Raw genomic sequence first — 23,064 nt, 5'->3', positions numbered from 1 at the left:
GAGAATCCGTAAAACAGTAATTAATAGCCCAAGCTCTGGAGTCTTAATAACAGACTGCAATAAAGAACTGAAGTCCAAATCCTCAAAGGTATTCAGATGCCTAAGTGTCTTTGGTTTAAGCACCATTAAGTATCTCAGCCTGACCGAGAAAACTTCACCTGCAAAAGCAAGGCCACACTCATGGATAACATGATTGTTTTCTCCACTGAGTTCATAAAGACTTCAGAACCAGCTTGCATAGAAGCATGGTAGTAGGTGGCCTTTAACAACCCTGCAACAAGCTACAAGGGCAGGCTAATTGAGAAGCATCCTTTTTTTTGTATAACAGAAACGCAAGTTTTTTCATTGCTGCCTGTGCTACTCTTCAAATGAATCCCACATAGACAGTTAGTTGGATCCTATGAAACAAGAAGGCTACACTTGGCACCTGCTGCGTTACAGATTGTGCCTGTGAAATTGAATTTACAAGGACAAGACCAGAGAGAATGGCAAAAAACAAAGAGCTGTTGAAATGATGTATTTGCCTATATTATATTAATAATTTGTCATTAAGAATAAGCAAAGACTGCCATGCACTTAGCAGTGAACACCTCCTTCAATAAGTCTTCAGCATGGGACAGACCTAAGCTATTTATAAACTCAGCTTTTGGGAGGAATGACTCTATCACATATTGCTAATGCACAAGAAACTAAACCCAGCTGACTTGCAAGTACTACTATTGTGTACATATTTATCAGACAATGCCTATGAAAATGTTACATTGTGAGTGACAGGTGGCATTAGCAATGTAACTTCACTCTGCAGAACTGAAACCCAGGCCCATTGCTAATTCATAGATTTGAAAACACCACATCCCTAAACAAAAGAAGCATAAAGACTGTCGGACAGCTGTCTGATGTTTGGGCTTGTCTGTTGAGAGCAGAGAAGAAATCTCAGTAGGTCAAAGCTAACTATTCACTTGAACATTTGTTAGTAGAGGAAGAACTTTATGTAACTCAGCAGAAATCCCCTCCGGGACACGTAGAGTGTGTGTGCACATGTGTAATGTATACAGAAAAGATAACTGTGTTTGTGTGGGTAACTTTTTCCCAGTTTATAAGGTTGCTCCTGTAGACCAGCCAATGGTCAGTGACACACTGGGAAGCAAGATTTCAGAAAGTGCGGGATTAAAATACGTAGCATCTTGTAATACTGCACGGAGTAGCGTCAAGCTTGATGAAAAAGCACCAGTGTCTGGAGTCATGTGGTAACATGGGAAGCAACTTAAGTGTAAAGAAATTAAATCTATGCTTTAAAAAAATAAAATAAAATTATTAGAATACAAAAAAACAGGGAGAAACTAAAATTCAGATTTCACTACATGAGCCTCAAACAACTTGGGGAGCCACAGGACCCACGCTGGTGGTGACCGTCTTGCCTTTGCAGTGGGGGCGTTCCCTGCCTGGAAGAGACTCTGGCCGGCAGCTCCCAACTCTTCGCCGGGTTGTTGCTGCAGCACGTGCTTTGCAGGCGGACTTGCAGCAGCGGTGATGGGACGCCGGCACCCCCGCAAAGGGAGGCAGGGTCCCCCGGCCATGGAGACGCCCGGTGCTCGCACAGGGCTCCCCGCCGCCACACGGCGAGCAGCGCTTCGCCCGGCCTCACGGCCCCGGCGGAGGCACAAAGGGAGGGTGGGAGGGAGAGAAGGGGAAAGGGAGCGGGAAGGGAAACCAGCACCAGCTCCCGCCGCTCGCGGCTCCTCCCGCTTGCAACAGGGGGCGGTGGCGGCGGCGGCGGCGGGCGGGGGGGTGGGGAGCCGTGCTTGCTCGCCGCGGCAGCGGCGAGGAGGTGTGCGGCGGCAGCGCTCCACCCCCCCCCCCCCCGCGCCCTCCCCCGCCCCCGGTGCCTTCCGCAGGCCGGCCAGCGGACCGGGACCGCGACCGGGACGGTGCCGTGTCCCGGGGCCGACCGACCGACCGACCGGCCGGCCGGCGGCGGCGGCGGCAGCAGCGGGCGCACGCCACCTGCCGGCGGGCGCGCGGCGGCGGCGCGGCCACGTGGCGCCGCCCGGGCCGGGGCGCGCCCGCGCGCGCGCTTTCCCGCGCCTGCCCCCCGGCCCGCCCCTCCCGCCCCCCACCCCCGCGCTAAATCGCCTTCCTCCGCGTCCCCCGGGTAGCCCCGGGCCCCATGGGAAGGGGGATGCCGCAGCCTTTCCCGAGGAACCGCCATGCGAAAGACCGGGGCGGGGGGACGACGACGCTGGAGACACACCCCCCCTCCCCTGCCGTCCCACAAGTCGTCCTCTGTTCCCAGCCCAAACTTCAAAACCAAGTTGCGCTTTACATCTTTGTTACAGCCCGACCGGCATATTCCTTCACGTGTGCTGGACTTTCAATTTTTCCAACCCCAGCCCCTGCCTCTCCTCCTCTCAAAAACGTACGGTCCGTTTTCAGCCTTAGCCGCCTGGGTGTCCAATTTAGCGAGTTTGTCCGAGAGAACATCGGTGGCGCCATGCAGGGTTATCAAAGGGTTTGCAGCTTTTCTGTTCTGCTGCAGATGGCTTCAAACATGGGGGCCTTCGTTTCAGCATCTACAGTCGGGTCAGCACAGATTCAGAGGCCAAGGTGGCACCAGTTGTACTCTAATACTTCAGTTTGATTGGCTTTGGGTGTACTTTTTTGTATTTGTTTGTCTTTCAGAAATAACAGGTCTGAGCTTCAAAATAAATAAAAGCCCTGAAGCCATCTATACTGTCTGTGGGCACAAGAAGATTCTGTGGCAGACCATTTGCCATCCAGAAAAGACTTTGGGGGTGGAGAAGAGTGTGCAAAATTCATCAAAACAAACTCTGCAAAATGAAGCCAAAGGAGACAAGAGATCAGCATGGGAAACTTAGCCAAGTAGGTTATTTCCCACCAACTCGATTGCCAACTGTTACAGGGGGTTTAAACAAAGCTAATTTTTTAGCTTTAATCCAGAACCATTGCAGAAATAGAGAACTGACAGAGAAGTATCTGTGCTCCAGGGTCTCACTTGTTTAATTAAAATCAGGACAACACTTGCATCTATCGACTATCAACTGCCGTGTCAGAGCATATCCTTAATATCAAGAGATAATAGGGAAATGATTTCTGATAGTATCCATCTTTTGAGATCTTTATTACATGGTTTCTTTTAAAAATTCTGTACCATATCATAATACATCCCAGTGCAGAAAGATTTACGTAAACAGTTCTGTCATGCTACCACCTGCACTGAAGGAGCGGATAACCCACCTGTACTCGATTCCCCTCCAGGCACTAAAGAACAGATGGGTTCCTTCGATGCTCAGTTCCAGGTGATTACCTGAGGATGGTAGTAACATGGGCAAGACATTCCAATATTGTTCTCTGTCTTCCATATCCTCCAAGATTTCTGGTGAAAATGTACAGTCAGGTACAGCCAGCACCCACTATAAATAACAAGAATTTGTCAGAGTCTTGCAGCTACTCCAGAACAACATTATAAATACATGAAAGGACTGCAGCAGGTACATGCAGATTTGTATCTTTCGAATCCTTACGGCATCCACATGGCAGTGTCTTGGCAACTGCCAAGCACTGAAAAGCCCCCCTCCGTTCTCATATAGAGTCCCTATTATTGTAGGTAACTGCATCTTATGGCTCCCTTCATAAACATTTCAAACTCGTACCTTAAATCAACTTAGTTTTCTCAGACTTGTCATTTACATGGGTGGGGAGTGACCAAGGTATAAAGATGCAAATACTGATTTTTGATAGGGAAAACATAGACAAAAGTGAATGAAAAGGAAGATTTTAATTACAGAAAACATTATCAAAGTTCTTCTGGGAGTAGCCTTTTTTACTTCTTTTGAACCCTATCTCAGTCTGTTAGCAATGCCCCCAAGATCACGTTAGTAACCTACTGCAGAATTGATCTGGCCATCAGGTAGCCTGTAGACACATCCTGGCTTCACCACTGATTTAGGGTACACGCTGCTAGATGGCGTCCTTCCACTGATTCCTGTAAATTTGACATCTAAGCATTGCTGAGAAACACTAAAAAACAACCGAGTGCATCTATGGAGTATAATAATCATCTGGGTCACTAGGGGTTCATTAAGCTTGATACTTAGAAGGCCAAGACTAAGATTCATTGTGCATACAGCCCATGTGAAGTTCTAATACACAGTAATTTCTAAGAATCAAGTGTCATATCCACAGAGATACTAAGGTGCCAACCTCCCATTTATCAATCAGTTAGTGGGAGTTTCAGGATCAAAAGAGACTTGCAGGCAGGTTCCTATTCATATCCCCAGGGCATTGCTGGAAGAGGAGCTTCAGCATGCGCAAAAATCCTTGACTTCTGCTCTGATAACTGAAGGATGCATGCCAGAGCTGTCATCTGCAGAACAAAATACTGATGCAGAGAGGTGAAATCTTCCAAGAACAGACTGTTACTCGTGGCAATTGATGGTACTTTTAGCTGATCAGAGTCAGTAGTAGCAGTGGGGCAGGAGGAGATAGTGGGAGAGAAAGGGCTGGTAGAAGAGGTGTTGTTACAGTTAACTTCTATAGCATAGCTCTAACAGAGGTCCTTAGGTTCTTGAGACGCTTGGGTGTTAGGTGTCTGCTATGAAAGGTAGAAAGCATTGGCTGGTGGGCAAGGGCAGGATGGGAAAAAAGCACATGAATGCAACAGTGGTGTAAATGCTCTTAAAAAATCCTAACAAAGGCATATTTTAAATATGTCTATTTTACATGTGTCGATTTTACACACAGGTCTTGGGTAGGTGAACAAGTCTATAGTGTACCACACCACCACTACCCACTAAGTCAAACACACCTCTGTGTGCAAAGGGAAAAGGATATCTGACTTATATTGCATGGGAAATACTGTCAGCATTATGTACAGCTCAGCCAACTTTGTGGCAGACCTTGCAGCCTAGCAGAGTGCCAAAATACGTGACCTAATGGGTTTTGCAGTGTACATGGTCTCATATTTTATTTGGTGATGAATACTTGCCATAAAGTGTTTGTGAAGACAAAGAGAATAAAGCAAGAGTGGTATTCATGTTGTTTGCCAAGAATAATACCACAATATTTGTTTATGTAGTTTGCCAAAAATATCAAGTATCACAATATACAGGCATTAGGCCAAATTTATCTGTTACTGACACCATCTGCCCAGCTGACTGCAGCTGAAACCATCATTTGGTCCTCTATTTTAAATATTCCAAAGAATACAGGGTATCTCTTTTTTACTTTTAAGTCAAATACTCTTTGCATATATATATATTATACATTACACATACACACTTCACTTTTGCAGGATACAACATGAACAACCATTCCAAAGAGAATGACACAGAGCCAAAGCCTCCTCTAATTAAAGTTAACAAGGAAGCATAACCAGTACCGAAAGTGAATGCGTTCACAAACACATGCAAATAAAAGTGACATAACAGCAGTAGAAAGTTACTTTCACCGTTCTCTGTCTTCTCTGGGATCAGCCAGCCCTGTCAGCTGAATTATAAATGAGCCTTGTGACACAGACATATTTTAAGTTTGCTTACCTTGATTTACTTTTTTTTTTTTGAGGGAGAAGAGAGATGATTTCAAAACAAGACCCCAAACTCAAAAAACAATAGCTCAGGAGAATTTGTACAACATAATCCATGCTTAAATATTTTGGTCCTTTTTACCTCTTTTATTAATAAAAATCCATAAGGAATCAAGCTCCCAGATACAATTTCTGAGCAACTGTGCACCTAGACTGAGATTTTGTGACTAGACATTGCCTCCAATGAGTTCCCAGATGAAGTACTACCACACTTTTAGGAAAGATGTTTTTACATCCCGGTCTAGATTGTGGAACTGAAAATTACAAGGAGCAGGAGGAATGAGTAGTGTTAAAAACTGTAAATAAGACCTATGCATTTCAAATTAGATTCTGGCAGAATATAAAACAGTGAAGATGAAATATCATTTGCAATAGAAAAGCAGAAGGAAATGACAGAAAACCTGAATAACAAGCAACGGAATAATCACATCTGACACATAGCTGTATGCTGTAGAGGGTGAAATGATTCAAAGGATCATAGTTGAGCAGTAATGACGTAAGGCCCAGTTCTGCTGAAGTCAGTGAAGACATTGCTACTGACTTTACCACAATAAGGATTATACAGCTCAGAGTTTGAAGGCCAAGTGCCAGATACCTTTAAACTGATAACCTTGGAAAAAGACCCCTTGTCCATTAAAATCACCTTGACTTCAAGGACTTTGGATTAATTTTGCCAGCCTGCTCCAGCTGATAAAATGACCATGGGAAAATGTGTTGTGAGGAAAGAAACTAATGACAGAACACAGCTTTAATTGTACTTAATTAACTTGAGTATTCCTCACTCATGCTGAGTAATATTTTCTCACACTGACTACTGTTCCTCATGAGCAATGAGGAAAAAGAGCACTTGATCTGGCCACAAACAAAGGCTGCTGAATTTCATCATATCTAACAGGAAGCTTCAAGAGAGGCTTCTGGACTCCAGATGAACACTTGGAATTGATGGGGAACCCTCTGTGTCCACTGAAGATTTATTCCTGAAACGAATCACTTTCATTTTCATCTGTGTACCTGAAGCACAGCACACACCTCCCTCTCAAGGCTTTGCCATCAGTCTGTCCTTTTCCTCAAGGACAACTCAGGCTTCCCTTGAACAAAATATTTGAGCTTGAAGTCCTAAAAGCCATTCCTTTCCCAGTTTCTTGTCACATATTTTCCAATACTCATAAGCTATAAATAGTGACAGATGGAGAGAAAAGACAGACATTCCCTTGAAACCTTTTGGGCCAGAAGAACTTTCTGGCTGGAAAAAATGGAAGAATTATAACTATTTTGCTTTTAAAAACCTTTGAGTTGTTCCTCCTAAGTAAGGCCAGCTGATGTGTAAGGCAGTCAACTATTTTAGTACTGTCATGGAACTGGCGAAGGAGTTGCATATATACTAATTCCTTTTGAAAGAAGCCCTGTAAGTCGACTCCAGACAATTAGCTCTGGAACTTCCCAAAAGACAGACTTGAACCATGGCAAATTTTACATACATACAGGAAGGCACAGAGAAGGTGACTGTTACTTGTATAATATTGCCAGTTACAGGGATGCATAATGGCTACTGGAGACGTGCTTTCACAAGGCCATTTTCACATCCAGATACTCCTTGTCAGGAGGAGACTTGTTTTGAAAATATGCTGGGGAGGATTGTTCCAAAGACCTGACACTTGTCCTCTAGAACATCTGTGATCTCTGGCTATGTTTCAGCTAGTTCTGATAGTGCAGATTTCTATCCTCCATCAACTTTCAGTGAAAGAAACAGAACTTTTGCTTGCATATATGGTTGGAGACAGGTTGACCGTACTTTAACTAGCAAAGCCACTATATGAAAGAAAAATTGTCATTTATAAGCAATTTAAATTATATGCAATTTACATGCAATTTAAATTATATATGTCTCAATTCTAATCCAAACCTCTTCCTTGGACTTAACAGTTAAACAGGCAAATCAACTACTAGATCTATGTTACTGTTGATGGCATTCACCTTGCCTATTTTGTACTGATGTAACGAACAACTTAAATGCAGGAGGGGAAATGCAAGGCTTTTGTTCCTCGAAAGAGGACCTCCATGCTGTTTGGTCATCATATTTTCCTAGTTTTGGAAAAGAAAAAAAAAAATCTGACAGCTTTTGGACTAGGTCATCTGCCAATTTGGACTAGCACAGCTACTTTAAAGCAAATACTGTTTCTTTGTTTTGAAAAAGAAAGAAAAAAATCAGTCCCTACTTTTACCAAAAGAAACAGTAAATCCTACAATATATTGATAGATCCCATGACCCTTTCAGATGGGTCAGGAAGCACCTTTTAATTGCATAAACATGAGCCCGAACATACTCGTTTGCTTTCAAACCAGGGCAGCAGTTGTGTATGCAAAAAGTGCATTTACACAATTAGACAGTTGGTTAAGTTGGACTAGCTATCTGTCTCTGCAGTTACTAGTTTTCTGTTAACCTTTTACTCCCTGAATTGCTTGACATGTGTGATATTATTGCCATCTCTGTCATTACTCTCTAGACTGCTTGCATTCCAAACACGGTGTTCATGCAAAATGTTACAATCGCTTTCACCAGCAGATGTCTCTCAGGCTGTGCAGAAGCGCAGCCTGGAAGCCTGTGTGGTAAGACAGTAGGGGAAACTGAACAGCTACAAACAAACCCTGTTACAATTCCAGGATGTGACATATGGAAATTTTAATGAATGTGCTTCAGCATCATGACTGCTGCATATAAAAAGTATTAGAGCAAAGCTTAGTTCAACGCATCTCACGCTTTACACTAAATTTTGAATACCTCTCACTGCTTAGCATAAGGGTTCCCTTGCTCCATGAAGAGAAATCACCATTTGTTTGCAACATCCTCCACAATTGCTTGTGGCCAGACAAGTAAAAAAGCTAAACCAAGCTCTCTGCTTCTGTTTTCAGGGCTGACAGGGATACCTCAATGTTGCTCAGAGTACATTGTTTTATCAATACTACTGCCCATAGGCCAGACAAGTCTGGAAATGCCTGGACTAATACATGTATTTTCAGAGCCATGGGAACATTCTAGGAAGACCCCAGATGGTGGCAGAAGATACAATAGTAAGGCAGAACAGATGAGAACCTATAAACAACCCAGGCAGTGGGGTTTTTTCTAATGTATTTTCAAATATGAAAGTTAAAAGACATCATCAAGGCTGTGTGTGCAGAGAGTACAGTGATGTTGAGCTCACAAGGAGAAATGCTCTGCTCGGACAAGGAACCGAGCTGCAGACTCTTCCTCCCCTTGATGCATCAGGATACTGGGACTACTGGCACCACAGAGACAAGAATGGAGATTACCTCCCTAAATGAAGAGAGCAGCTTAGTGGTATACTCCACCACCTCAAGCTCAGCCTTTCCCCTACACAGGTCTTACACAGTTCAAAGAGTATGTGTACCACCTCTCATACTTCTCAACAAAATCCATACCTTGGCAATCATAACTTCAGCTTCTGGGGGGTGGGAATGCTAGACTGTGGAGGTGGGCACTGGAAGACAAGTATTTGTCACTGCAGGTGGAATGTTACTTCATGGATAACACTTCCCACATTCTGGTCCATGCTGTCCTACTTAAGGATTACAAGAGTATCTGTGCTAGTGTAATACCTTCGATGCTGTGTAATTGACTTACTTGGCCTCTTTCACCAGAGTCTTAGCCATGGCACACAGAACCTATGTACTCCTACTCTACACACTGATCTTCAGGTTCACATTTGTCTCAGTTGACATCAAGATGGCTCCTCCCCTCTTAAATGAAGCGTGTTGTGTGTTTACAGGCTCATGGCTTTATTTTCACATTCCTTTTGTACCTTTCTCCCATATTTTGCAGGGTGACACTATTACATGCCACTCAGCGATGTTCTGTGTTGTTAGAGTTCCTAAGATTGAATGTCTCACAGGCAAAGTAATTTCATTCTTTATAAAAATAATCACAATACTGTTACTTTGTAATGTGAACGTAAAAGGAGATAAAGGACAATAAGCATGGGAAGGTGGAAAGAACAGTTTAATTTAGCAGGCAGTTAAAAATCTACCAGTCAGAGTGCGGACAAAGGGTTGCCATGGTTTAACAAGCTACAGCTCATCAGTTGAAACACATTTAACTAGGCAAGCTGCAAATACAAGACAGAACAGGTTAGTTTAATCTATTTTTGTTTAAAGACTGTCTTAGATTATGACAATGAGCAGAAAGAGAGGGTAAAATGAGAACAGTTGTTCGTGTTGATGGAAGTAGCGTGGCTTTATTACCAGCAGAGAAAATATTAAGAATGTCCATTCCATAGAAAGAGGAAGACTTTCTAAAGGACACTTAGGCATCCAGCTTTGGTCCATGACACTAGGAATTGTCAATGTCATTTCCCACTGTACTTCTCTCTCCAAATCCCTATGAGTAGCAAGATGTTCACAATGAAGTGGAGTCAGGAGTTGCTACAGCAAGGCCTATTCTCCAGCTGGATCCTCAGCACACGCATATGGGCTTGTAAATACATGATGGAAAAGCCCTAAATAAAGTGCTTACAAGACAGAATGCAACCACTCAAAGATTTCGTGGCTGAGGAAATAAAGGCTTTAAAATGTGCCCAAACATGCGTGTATAAAAGAGACTGTAATGGCTCCAGAGAACTGTCCTTCCACTTTCCCAAATTACTTCTAAAAGCAGAGGCACATGCAAACCCAGAACCCAGCACCTCTTCTCACCTGACTGCGAGCCAAGGACACACAGTCCCTCAGACAATATTCTCAGTGCTGGATCTCCAGGCCAAGATTATCAAAGCCACTCTGGAAATTTGCACACCAAAGGGGAGTAAAACGTTAAATGCATTCAGCATCTTTTCAAGCATCCTCTGTTAAGTGTTCAGGCTAAAGCTTTAAATGAGCATAGATGTATCTAGAGCCTTCTATGCACTGCCAATGCCTAATCACACAGAGCTGGAAACAGGATCTGCATTTTTTGATCTTGCTAGTTAGAACACATCTTCAATGTTTTGGGGGCACATGGGGACAATTTTTTTGCTATGGGAGTGCCAGCACAGTTGGTGATGGTCCTACCAAAGGAGATTTTGACTCAAACTTTCTCATGGTTTATCTGTAATTACTTTGGCAAAGAGCTTTGGGAATAATAGCAAAACTGTTCACATCAAGCTCTCCAGAAAATTCCACAACAGCATTCAGGCTATTTCACAAGTTACACTGGAGGTGCTTGACCCACCCATTTCATGCTGAACAGTCCTGCATTTATTGGCTGTATGAGAGCATACTTTCGTGTGAAAAGGAGCACACTAAGCAGCAAAACTTCTGCACACTCACTAACCAGTCATAACAATATGAGGCAAAATAACACCAGGCAAGTAAAGGAGAGGTTTGTAGCACTTTTCATAGTTTAGATTCAGTAAACATAACAAGATAAATATAACAAGAAGTAAGGTACTCTAATTAGATCCAAGAGAGCCATGGAAGGTGACCCATGGCTTTTCACTGTTCATAGCCAGGCCAACCTTCATGTTCAGCTAATGCTAAACACAGCTCCCAGCCCTGACTCCATAGGAAGACAGCACCCAGATTTTATAGCTGTTCATATCATACAAATCACAGTCCTGACAACCATCAGGTAATCCCTTGAGTGGTGCACCATGGACCGAAGAATAAGAAAACTCACCTTCCTCTGCTGCAGATGTTCTTTCTCATTGCTGATGCTTCACTATGGACGTAGAAGCTTAGCACTGCATCCATACCAGTTTCAACACTTTTTCCATTTTGCTTTGTCTTTCAAGAGTGTTTGTGTTTCCATAACACCAACTATAAGACAGGTAAACAAACGCTTTTCCCACTTGCTTGAGATGCTCTGTTCTTATAACATGAGAAGTAGAATGGCATGAGTTCTTACAAGTTAAAAAAATCAATGCCATCTCACTATTAATAGCACTATGTGATAGGCTTAAACAGGTACTTTTAGCATCAGCTTAACGTTGGAAGGGAAAAAGGACAGGACTGCTGTAAATAAGACTAAATCACTTTTTTTTTTTTTCAGGCTGACACTTTCTGAGGCCCTCCAACATGAGAACAATGCTGATTTTAATGTGGCTTACATCAGAAAATAACAGAACCTCTTTTATGACCAGAGTATTGAAATAAAACTCTTACCTGCAACCTGAACAATCACAGCAAGTCATCAGTAATATTACCTACCGCATGACCACAACCTGAAGAGGTAAGAATTTTTCTCCCCACTACCCAAGACTTCAAAATACTGTATTATCACAGAAAATCTCCAGCTGCAGTATAATGTTTCTTTCAAAAACACATTTGTCTTGAAAAAACAAAATGGATGCACTTTACACACAGAGCAGATATTTGCTGAAAATTTTCATTAAGCTCAAAATCTGCTTTCTGAATGAGATGACAGCTTCAAAGAAAATTGTCTATCAATACCTAAGCAAATAGATAGAATGCAGCTGAGGAAATTACTTTCTCCCCAAAACTCTTCATTTTGTTTAAGGTTTTTACTATTTTCCCATGATGAATTAAACATCAGTTTTCCATAAGTAATAATACTTCTAATTAAAATAAAGGGGAAATAATTTTCACAAAACAAAATCCTTTTTTTTAAAGAAATCCACTTTTATTGGCTTTCTTTACTACCCAGAGTTATAAACAATTTCCACCAATATAGTTTTCTTCCAAAAATATGTTTCCTTTCATTCAAACCCACTTTCAGCTGGAAAAAAGCCCTCAACAAAACAACCATACTCAATACTAACAGTAATAATTCAAGCATCTAGAATACCCTTTCACCTGGGCTCCTGACAGTATTCTACAAATGTACAGAGGCAAAAGAATGACTTCTGTTTTATAAGGGAGGAAACACTAACAAAGCAAGGGTCCACTTTTCAGAAGCAAATATAAACATCACTACTGCAATACAGGATCAGCCCAACAGTCTGTCTAGCCCAGTAGCCTTTTGTTTGCCTGGTAGGGGAGACACCATGGTCATGGAAGGTGGGTTTTCTACGGTGAAGCCAATCCTTCACACTCCAGATGTGCTGATCCCTGTAATTTCCCAGGAACCTCAGCTGCTTAATTTTTGGTAGGAGAAGACTGTCTCCACCTTTCCCTGGCTAACAGGATCTGCCAAGAGTAGGCGCCAATAGTACATACCTAGAGAAAATCTGAGAATAGGTCAGGCGTGTACTATATAATGTACCCATAATACTCTTCCACCTTCTGACAAAACACTATGAGGCCTGCCTGAGTCAGAACTGGTATCTAATTGCTTTCCATTTCTAGCATTTCTACCTGAGGCAATGAGTTCCACAGCTTAATTATACATTGTGCAACTGAAGTAGTAGCTTTTTTTTCATTCGCTCAGGGTCCATTACCTACCAGTTTCACTTGTAGTTGCTGTATTATGTGAAAATCATTGCATGTGCATCAGGTTCAATTTTGATTTTACAGACCTTTGTGATAGCCAGTTCTCCTCTCTCCACTCTCTGTGACAAAGACAACCCATAATTTTTATAAGTTTCCTTGCTTTTTCCTTTCACCATAAATAAGACCTAGTAGCCACACCAATTTGATGCCCTCAGAGCAATGAGAACCTCCATATTGCCCACAGAAGAGGTGGTTAAATTCTGTGTTGCCTGACATGACTACTTTATCGCCTACCAAGAAGCAAGGATGCATTTTACTAGTAGTATCTAGTTCAATGCCCTCATTTATTTTTTTCTGATGTTAATGAACTGCTCAAACATAATCCCACTCTTCTCCACATCATTTCAGCCTGGGTAAAAAAAATAATCAGCACTGTTTAAAGATACCAGAAGTGCATCTCATTAATAACTTGAAATGCCTGATCGCATTCTTGTAGTTCATGCTGCAAACATAGCCCCAGGGGTCTTAGCCAGCTTGACCTTCTTAATCATTGCTTTTTCTTACAGCATTGATGCTCTAATTTCATAGACATCCATACAGACCAGATACAGACTCAGAAACGCAGCATGTCACCTCTTAGGTCAGCAACAATAAGGTTGTACTAGTGTCAGAACCATATTCCTGGTTCATTTCTGACAGCAGTCTGGGTGTCTTCCTCTTGACATAGTAATAGCATGCTGTATAGCATTTCCAGGAGTTACTCCACTTTGTCCTAACTCCTTGTGTGCTTGCTTCAGCTTGGTCTGAAGCTCATTAACCTTGTGCTCCATTCAGTTTGCATTTGAGGACAAGAACACATACATAGCAATGCACAATTTGGAAACTTGTTTCCTGTGTCCATATACAGCAACTTCTCTCAATAGCAATGCATGGGTTTGTTTTCTGAAATTTCTCTGCTTTTCTTAAGTATAGCCTTTTAGCACTAAATTTTTGTTGGTTTTTGGTAAACTCTTTAGCATTTGGCATCTATCTTCTTACTTAATAGATACTAGCATCGGAACATTTTTTTTTAACAGCCTTTGTGTCTCAGCTTCTTCTAAACTCAATTATGATCCAGTTCCTGCCAAACTTACTCACATAAAGCTTCAGTCTGAAATAAGCAGGAGATTTAGGTAAAGATAAGGGAATTAAAAAAATCATCCAACACATTTGATTTCTAAGGAACTATTCTTTTGGCAAGACAGTTCTAAACCAAAGCCAGCTGCAGGACATCTGGATTACACTTGGGAGAAATAGATTCAGAAGAATCCAACCTGATCCTAAACTTTTTAATCCAGAAGGTCCAGTATAAAAATAAAGCATATGTCTACTAGTCACAGGAGAGGATACCCAAATTATCAGAATGTAAGTCTTCAGAACCATGCAACATTGCTTCAAAACTTCAATTCAAGTTTCACGATAAGGTCATCAGGTCTCCTTTGCATATTATCAGACTCTGAAGCCTAAATTGATTTAAAAAATCCACGAACCCTATAGAAAAGGCTATTGTTAAAAAGGAATTCACTGCTGATCCTTCTTCCTGACATGCTGGTGCTTAGCGCTGCTGGTGGGGTCTGCTATGAGCTAAACATATCACGTGAGTTACCTCTCCTTGTTTTCAGCTGCTATACTGAATTAAAGGTGCCTAAAAATATATTGGATAATTGGATTGAAGCCAAAGAACACGCCCCAACTAATACAAAGACAGCTGCTCAGAAAGATGGGTCTCTCTCCCATGCCCCATTCTTTCCCTTGGCTCAACTTGAAAATATCAAGTGAAGCGCTAAGCCTCTCTCCTGCTGTTTTAAGCTTTCATGAGCTAGAAAGCAAACACCAAAGAAAAATCACCTCCTTTGCAGGAGAACAGCTCACTTTGGGAGAGTCAGAACCAAGCTTTGGTGCATGATGAGTGACTGGTAGGCAAAGATAGCAAAGTTTTCATACAAATAATGTTTGAACTACAGAAATTACTCCTGTGAGAGAGAAGTTGCCATGAAACTGTACTCTCTTCAATACAAAACTAATTTCTTCATCTCGGATTTTTCTGACATTCTGCTATGACAAAAGAAAACCATATAAATTCATGTCTTCAACTTGCTCAGCATAATCTTCTTGTTAAGTGCCTTAAAGGTATACTCAAGTTCCACTGACAGACACTCAAAAATAGTTCCATGTAATTCCATAAACATCCCAGGACCATAAACGGATGTAATTTTCAGGAAAGAGAATGTGTGCCAAAGAGCTTTGGACCAAAAAATCTTTCAGTGATTTTATTCCAAATTTGGCCCAAAAAAGCCCAACGAAAAAAAAATTAAAAATCCACAAGACTATCTAATCCAGCCTGGATATTCAACTGTTTGATTGTGGTCTTCTTCTAAGGGAAGGAAAAAATCTGACCAAACTAAATGTGACTCTGATTGAGGTGACTACCATGAGGAACAATTTGTATATAATTTATCATGGAAAAATATGCCAGGAAGCTTGATAAACTTTCAGCCAAAGACAACAAAGTGGATGCATCTTTCTTGATTTTACGGTCCTTTTTTTTAGGGTCCTTTCATAAGAATTACATGCCACTGGCACTATCAGCTTCTAGGGTCAGTAAGGCTGTCTCAACCACCTTGACAGCATGCTTCAACTTTGAAGAAACTTTTTTTCACAGAGTCAAAGAGTCATAGAATGGTTTGGCTGGAAGGGACCTTTAAAGGTCATCTATTCCAACCCCCCTGCAATGAGCAAGGACACCTTCAACTAGATCAGGTTCCTCAGACCCCCGTCCAACCTGACCTTGAATGTTTCCAGGGATGGGCCATCTACCACCTCTCTGGGCAACCTGTCCAGTGTTTCACCACCCACATTGTAAAAAAAATTCTCCTTATATCTAGTCTGAATCTACCCTCTTTTAGTTTAAAACCATTACCCCTTGTCCTATCACAATAGGCCCTACTAAAAAGTCTGTCCCCATTTTTCTTGGAAGACCACTTTAAGTACTGGAAGGCTGCAATAAGGTCTCCCCTGAGCCTTCTCCAGGCTGAACAACTCCAACTCTCTCAGCCTTTCCTCGTGGGAGAGGTGTTCCAGCCGTCTGATCATTTTTGTGGCCCTCCTCTGGACCTGCTCCAACAGGTCCATGTCTTTCCTGTACTGAGGACTCCAGAGCTGGATGCAATACCCCAGGTGGGTCTCACCAGAGCAGAGTAGAGGGGCAGAATCACCTCCCTCGACCTGCTGGTCACGCTTCTTTTGGTGTAGCCCAGGATACAGTTGGCTTTCTGGGCTGCAAGTGCACAATGCCAGCTTATGTCCAGCTTTTCATCCACCAGTACTCCCAAGTATTTCTCAGCAGGGCTGCTCTCAATCCCTTCATCCCCCAGCTTGTATTGGTACTGGGGTTGCCTCGACCCAGATGCAGGACCTTGCACCTGGCCTTGTTGAACCTTACGAGGTTCACATGGGTCCACTTCTTGAGCTTGTCCAGGTCCCTCTTGATGGCATCCTGTCCCTCAGGCCCATCAACCACACCACTAAGCTTGGCATCACCTGCAAATTTGCTGACAGTGCACTCGATCCCACTGTCTATGTTGTTGATGAAGATATTAAATGGTACTGGTCCCAGTACACCATATGGACCCCTGAGGGACACCACTCATCATTGATCTCCATTCAGACAACCTATTATGTTCTTCCTTCACAGAAGTTGTTGGACATATGCATGCACTAGATTATTAAATTTCGTTGCAGCAGTTTTTATTTGGTATGGTATTTTGATTATCATGTTCTACTTCTTGACTGTAGACAAAATGCACTCGCAGGTCAGTGTGCGATAGGCTGTTCTTGCCTGAGAATATTAATGTATTTCTTTATCAGTGTTCATATTGCTATCTGTTCCTTGCTGGACATTGTCAGATTTCACAGAAGGCATCTGACTGCTTAACAGGGCAGTTTTATCAAAACAAATGCAAATTACTATTTAGAACACATTTTTGATTCTCATCTTAGTGTCAAACGCTGCTTCTCTGTTCCTACTTTTTGTAAGACTTCATTTAGACCTTAGAAATGAGGGCTCACCTTATGAACTAAGAGTATTCATTCTGAGTAAAGCTTGCATTCACTGTCTAGATTGTTGGAAGATGTTAAGATTGCAGCATGGCCCTTATGTTGAGTAAATTCAGATTCCTACAGAAAACAGATATTTGGAATTCTTGAACAACTGTGTCTTGCCTAATAATACACAGAAGAATCAAGTTGGAAATGAAGGCACTGTCTGTATGATATCCTTCTACCTCCACTTCTTTCCAAAAAAATGAAATGGAGAAAATACAGAAGAGGAAAACAGAACACATTTATCATCTTTGGTTCTGTTCATGAATCACATCTTAAAGTATCTCTTTTTACAGAAATTGTGCATAGTTAATAGGAACACAGACCCAGAACAGCAACTGGATTAATCAGGAATAGGCCCATCCAGCCCAAGAATTGAGCTGATAAAACAATTCCTTCAAGCCTTAGTTTATATTAGCACAAGAGAACTACTTCTAATTTTACCAGGCTAATGACAAAATTGGATACAGCCAGCCAGTTCACATATGCAGTTCTGCTGAATCTGACATGCTTTACCAGAACAGAACAGTTACAACGAACTCTTACCAATCTCACACAGAGTTTAGCAGAGATACAGAACTATCAGCATGAAAGCTAGGAAGTAATTGTTTATTTAAGGCATCCTGGACAGACTGTATTAAAGTCTCCTATAGAATTCAGGTTAACTGGTTATCTTTTTTGTATTATAAAAAAACAGTTCTCAGAACACTTGCATGTAACTATTCAGTATGGAGTTCTTTTGAGCACCCATCCTTCTGAAGCTTGTGGGATCTTTAAACACAGTTTGTTTTCATTGTGCTTACAACAGGATTTCTTTCAGCATAACTTATGTTCTGTCTCACAACAGTATACTTTTTTAGTGTGATGTACATTTCTCTTATGGTGTTTAGTCAAGAAAAACAACTTTTTTTTTTTTAATAGTCACCTTTAAGTCCAAAATGAATACAAACCCATGTATTTTCCTTCAAATTGTAAACTTGTTAAAGAGTAAGTCTAAGCATATTTCACATTTATTTGGGCTATAAGTAGCCAGTTATCAGCCAGTATTTCACAGTTGTGCAATGTAGTTCCATACCACAATCCAATTCTGTATGGTTCTTGTGATCTAGTATACACAGTTACACCTTTTCAAAAAAACATCCAGAAGTTTTAAAAACCATTGACATACAACTTTTGCTGGTGTTGCTGAATAACTAGTTGATCATTAACTAGTTAGTTGGCAGCTTCAAGTTTATCCATACATCCATGATACCAAGCTACAAAAAACTGAGACACCACGCAGTGAATAATCCAAGCATTTGTAACTGTACACTGAGTTTCAGTGTAAAATGTCAGGAATATGATTGCTATTTTGTCCAAAAAGTTGGGGTTTGGGGTTTGGGGTTTTGTTTTGGTTTTTTTATTCTTCTCTGTTGAAGAAAATACTCATTTTAGCTCTCAAGGTACAGCACATTTGTTATAAACTTGGATGGCAAACAGAGGAGTTCAATGATTTTGGGCACTACCACAGAAATGTGACTAGACAGGCACAAGAAATTTCTTGGGTAATTTTTCTTTTCTCTAAGCACAGCACTGGTGACAGTTTTTCTAAATTTAGATATGTACCTGGAACTAGAACTTTGCCTTTTCAAATCAGATCTCCCTCCATGCTCTCCTTGGCAACACTGCACAAAGATTAACCTACCTCCTCTTGCTGAAGAATACCCTTCAAAGCAGTACTCTCTGAAAACAAATAATCTAATTCTGTAAAAGTAGTTTAATTTCTTCTAAAAATTGGCACATCTATGAAAGATTCCTCTGAAAAGGTTCTATTCTTATGAAATGTAACATCTCTAAAATGTCAAAGTTCTCAGTCCTGAAGTGTATGCCACTTAGGACTAACTGCTCCACATCATGTGCAAAAAAGATGCAACAAGCAGGAAACAGCAGATTTCAGCTAACACTAATACATAGTTCCAGTGCTTCTGATATAGTCATAGAATCATAGAATCATTTAGGTTGGAAGGGACCTTTAAGATCACTGAGTCCAACCATTAACCTAACACCACCAAGTCCACCCTAAGGACAACATCTATGTGTCTTTTAAATATCTCCAGGGATGGTGACTCAACCACTTCCCTGGGCAGCCTGTTCCAGTGCTTGATAACCCTTTTGGTGAAGAAATTTTCCCCAATATCCCATCTAAACCTCCCCTGGCACAACTTGAGGCTGTTTCCTCTTGTCCTGTCACTTCTTACTTGGGAAAAGAGACTGACACCCACCTCGCTACAACCGCCTTTCAGGTAGTTGTAGAGAGCAATAAGGTCTCCCCTCAGACTCCTTTTCTCCAGGCTAAACAACCCCAGTTCCCTCAGCTGCTCCTCCTAAGACCTGCACTCTAGATCCTTCACCAGCTTCGTTGCCCTTCTTTAGATACACTTCAGCACCTCAGTGTCTTTGTAGTGAGTGGCCCAAAACTGAACACAGCATTTGAGGTGCAGCCTCACCAGTGCTGAGTACAGGGGGACAATCACTTCCCTAGTCCTGCTGGCCACACAATTTCTGATACAAGCTAGGATGCCGTTGGCCTTCTTGGCCACCTGGGCACACTGCTGGCTCATATTCAGCTGGCTGTCAACCACATCCCCAGGTCTTTTTCTGCCAGGCAGATTTCCAGCCACTCTTCTCCAAGCCTGCAGCGTTTCATGGGGTTGTTGTGACCCAAATGCAGGACCCAGCACTTGGCCTTGAACCTAATACAGTTGGCCTCAGCCCATCGATCCAGCCTGTCCAGATCCCTCTGCAAAGCCTTCCTACCCTCATGCAGATCAACACTCCCATCCAACTTGGTGTCATCTGCAAACTTACTGAGGGTGCACTCATCCAGATCATGATAAGATACTAAACAGAACTGGCCCCAATACTGAGCCCTGGGGAACACCACTTGTGACCAGCTGCCAGCTGGATTTAACTCCATTCACCACAACTTTTTGGGCCAGGCCATCCAGCCAGTTTTTTACCAGTGAAGAGTACACACGTCCAAGCCATGAGCAGCCAGTTTCTCCAGAAGAATGCTATGGGAAATGGTGTCAAAGGCTTTACTAAAGTCTAGGTAAACAACATCCACAGCCTTTCCCTCATCCACTAAGCAGACCACCTTGTCATAGAAGGAGATCAGGTTAGTCAAGCAGAACCTGCCTTTCATAAACCCATGCTGACTAGGCCTGATTGCCTGGTTGTCCTGTATGTGCTGTGCGATGACACTCAAGATGATCTGCACCATAACCTTCCCTGGCACAGAGGTCAGACTGACAGACCTGTAGCTCCCCAGATCCTCCTTCCAGCCCTTCTTGTAGACAGGCATCACATTTGCTAACTTCCAGTCAACTGGGACCTCCCTGGTTAGCCAGGACTGCTGATAAATGATGCAAAGTGGCTTGGTGAGCACTTCTGCCAGCTCCCTCAGCACCCTTGGGTGGATCCCATCCAGTCCCATAGACTTGGGTGTGTGTAAGTGGTATAGAAGGTCACTAACCATTTCCCCTTGGATTATGGGGCCTTCATTCTGCTCCCCTTCCCTATCTTCCAGCTAAGGGGGCTGGGTACCTGGAGAACAACTGGTCTTACTATTAAAGACTGAGGCAAAGAAGGCATTAAGTACCTCAGCCTTTTCCTCATCCTTTGTCACTGTTTCCCCCGGCATCCAATAAAGGGTGGACATTCTCCTTAGCCCTCCTTTTGTTCTGAACATGTTTATAGAAACATTTTTTATTGTCTTTTATGGCAGTAGCCAGATTAAGTTCTAGTTGGGCTTTGGCCCTTCTCATTTTCTCCCTGCATAACCTCATGACATCTTTATAGCCCTCCTGAGTTGCCTGCTCCTTCTTCCAAAGGTCATAAACTCCCTTTTTTTCCCTGAGTTCCAGCCAAAGCTCTCTGTTCAGCCAGACTGGTCATCTTCCCAGCCAGCTTATCTTTTGGCACATATGGATGGCCTGCTCCTGCACCTTTAAGATGTTCTTCTTGAAGCATGTCCAGCCTACCTGGACTCCTTTGCCCTTCAGACTGCCTCCCAAGCAACTCTGTCAACCAGTCCCCTAAACAGGCCAAAGTCTGCCCTCCAGAAGTCCAAGGTAGCAGTTTTGTTAACCCCCCTCCTTACTGCTCTAAGAATTGAAAACTATCATTTCATGATCACTGTGCCCAAGATGGCCTCCAACCATCACATCACCCACAAGTCCTTCTCTGTTCACAAACCAGTCCAGAGGGGAGCCTTCCCTAGTTGGCTCATTCACCAGCTGTGTCAAGAAGTTATCTTCCACACAATCCAGGAACCTGCTGCACTGTTTCCTTTCCGCTGTATTGTATTTCCAGCAGACAACTGGTAAGCTGAAGTCCCCCATAAGAACAAGGGCTAGCAACTGTGAGACTTCTCCCAGCTGCTTATAGAATATTTCATCTCCCTCTTCATCCTGGTTGGGTGGTCTATAACAGACTCCCACCATGATATCTGCCTTGTTGGCCTTCCCCCTTATTCTTACCCATAAACACTTAGCCCTATCATCACCATCATCAAGCTCCAGACAGTCAAAACACTCCCTAACATACAGGGCTACCCCACCGCCTCTCCTCCCTTGCCTATCCTTCTGAAGAGTTTATAGCCATCCATTGCAGCACTCCAGTTGTGCAACTCACCCCACCATGTTTCTGTGATGGCAACTATACCATAGTTTTCCTGCTTCACAATGGCTTCCAGCTCCTCCTGTTTGTTGCCCATGCTGCATGCATTGGTGTAGGTGCACTTCAGTTGGGCTACTGATCCTGCCACCTTTTTTGGGGGAGAAGCCCTAATTCCTACATGACCATTCTCAGGCACTTCCGTGGTTTCTAAGACATCAATAATCATAGAATCATAGAATCATTTCGGTTGGAAAAGACCTTCAAGATCATCAAGTCCAACCATTAACCATGCCCCCTAAACCATGCCCTGGAGTACCCTGTCCACTCGCTTTTTGAATACCTCCAGGGATGGTGACTCAACCACTTCCCTGGGCAGCCTATTCCAATGTTTGACAACCCTCTCAGTAAAAAAATTTTTCCTAATATCTAACCTAAATCCTTGCGTCTTTGCTGTTACATGGCTCTCCATCCCCTACCTCCACTGAGATGGCAGACTGAAGGAACTCGTTAGCATGCTGTTCCTCACACATTGGTATGCTGCCCCCAGGCTTATCTCTAGTAACACTGGTGTTATCCCTTTCCCCCTTCAAATCCAGTTTAAAGCTCTTTCAATGAGCCCTGCTAATTCCTGTGCAAAAATCCTTTTCCCCCTTCAGGACAGGTGTACCCCATCTGTTGCCAGCAGGCCTGGTGTCACATAAACCGAGCCATGATCAGAAACCCCAAAATTCTACCGGTGACACCAGACTTCTTCCCCAATAGCACCAGAAGTAATTGCTATAAACTAGTGCTAGTGTTTATTAACAGCAGGCACAATAGGGTCGAACTCATGAGAAACAAGGTAAATGTACTGCCCAGTATTCTTTTTTAAAGGGAAGTTTGGCTTTGAAAAAAAAAAAAAGTGTATGCTTGCATAAAAGTGCAGGCGGAGATGTCTAGTTCCAGTCAAACTAAAAGACAACTACAAACCACGTGTAAATCACCTATTTAAGATGAAAAACAGCTATATATCAAATGCTTGCAAATGAAGTGTCAAACAAAAATATTGAAATGTTTCTACTTGCTAACTGTAAAGATTTTTTAAAAGTGCCAGATAATTCACTCTTACTTTAAAAAAAATAGAAAAATATTAAAAATATTTACTTAAGTAAATGACAAAAATCTAGACCAGTGCACTGTGAATTACAACAGTAATTCAGTTATTTTTCTAGTTAAAGGCATTAGTTTGGTACATTGTCACGGTTTTACAGTGCAATGTGATTAAGCCTTACTTAGATGATGACCTT

The 23,064-nt window shown here is 42.4% G+C and overlaps 1 long non-coding RNA gene across 1 annotated transcript; it reads right to left on the bottom strand.

Annotated features, from left to right (window-relative positions):
* Positions 1–12,208: 12,208 nt before the first annotated feature.
* LOC128137123 (uncharacterized) lies at positions 12,209–22,004 on the bottom strand. The gene is made up of 2 exons (XR_008233562.1): positions 20,040–22,004; positions 12,209–19,320 (listed from the first exon to the last, which is right to left on the bottom strand). It is a non-coding gene; the product is annotated as an uncharacterized LOC128137123 (long non-coding RNA).
* Positions 22,005–23,064: the final 1,060 nt, after the last annotated feature.

This window comes from Harpia harpyja, chromosome Z (genome assembly GCF_026419915.1).
Source record: "Harpia harpyja isolate bHarHar1 chromosome Z, bHarHar1 primary haplotype, whole genome shotgun sequence".
NCBI classification, from domain to species: Eukaryota; Metazoa; Chordata; class Aves; order Accipitriformes; family Accipitridae; genus Harpia; species Harpia harpyja.
Note: the sequence above shows the minus strand (reverse complement) of the source record. Positions and strands in the feature narration are given on the sequence as shown.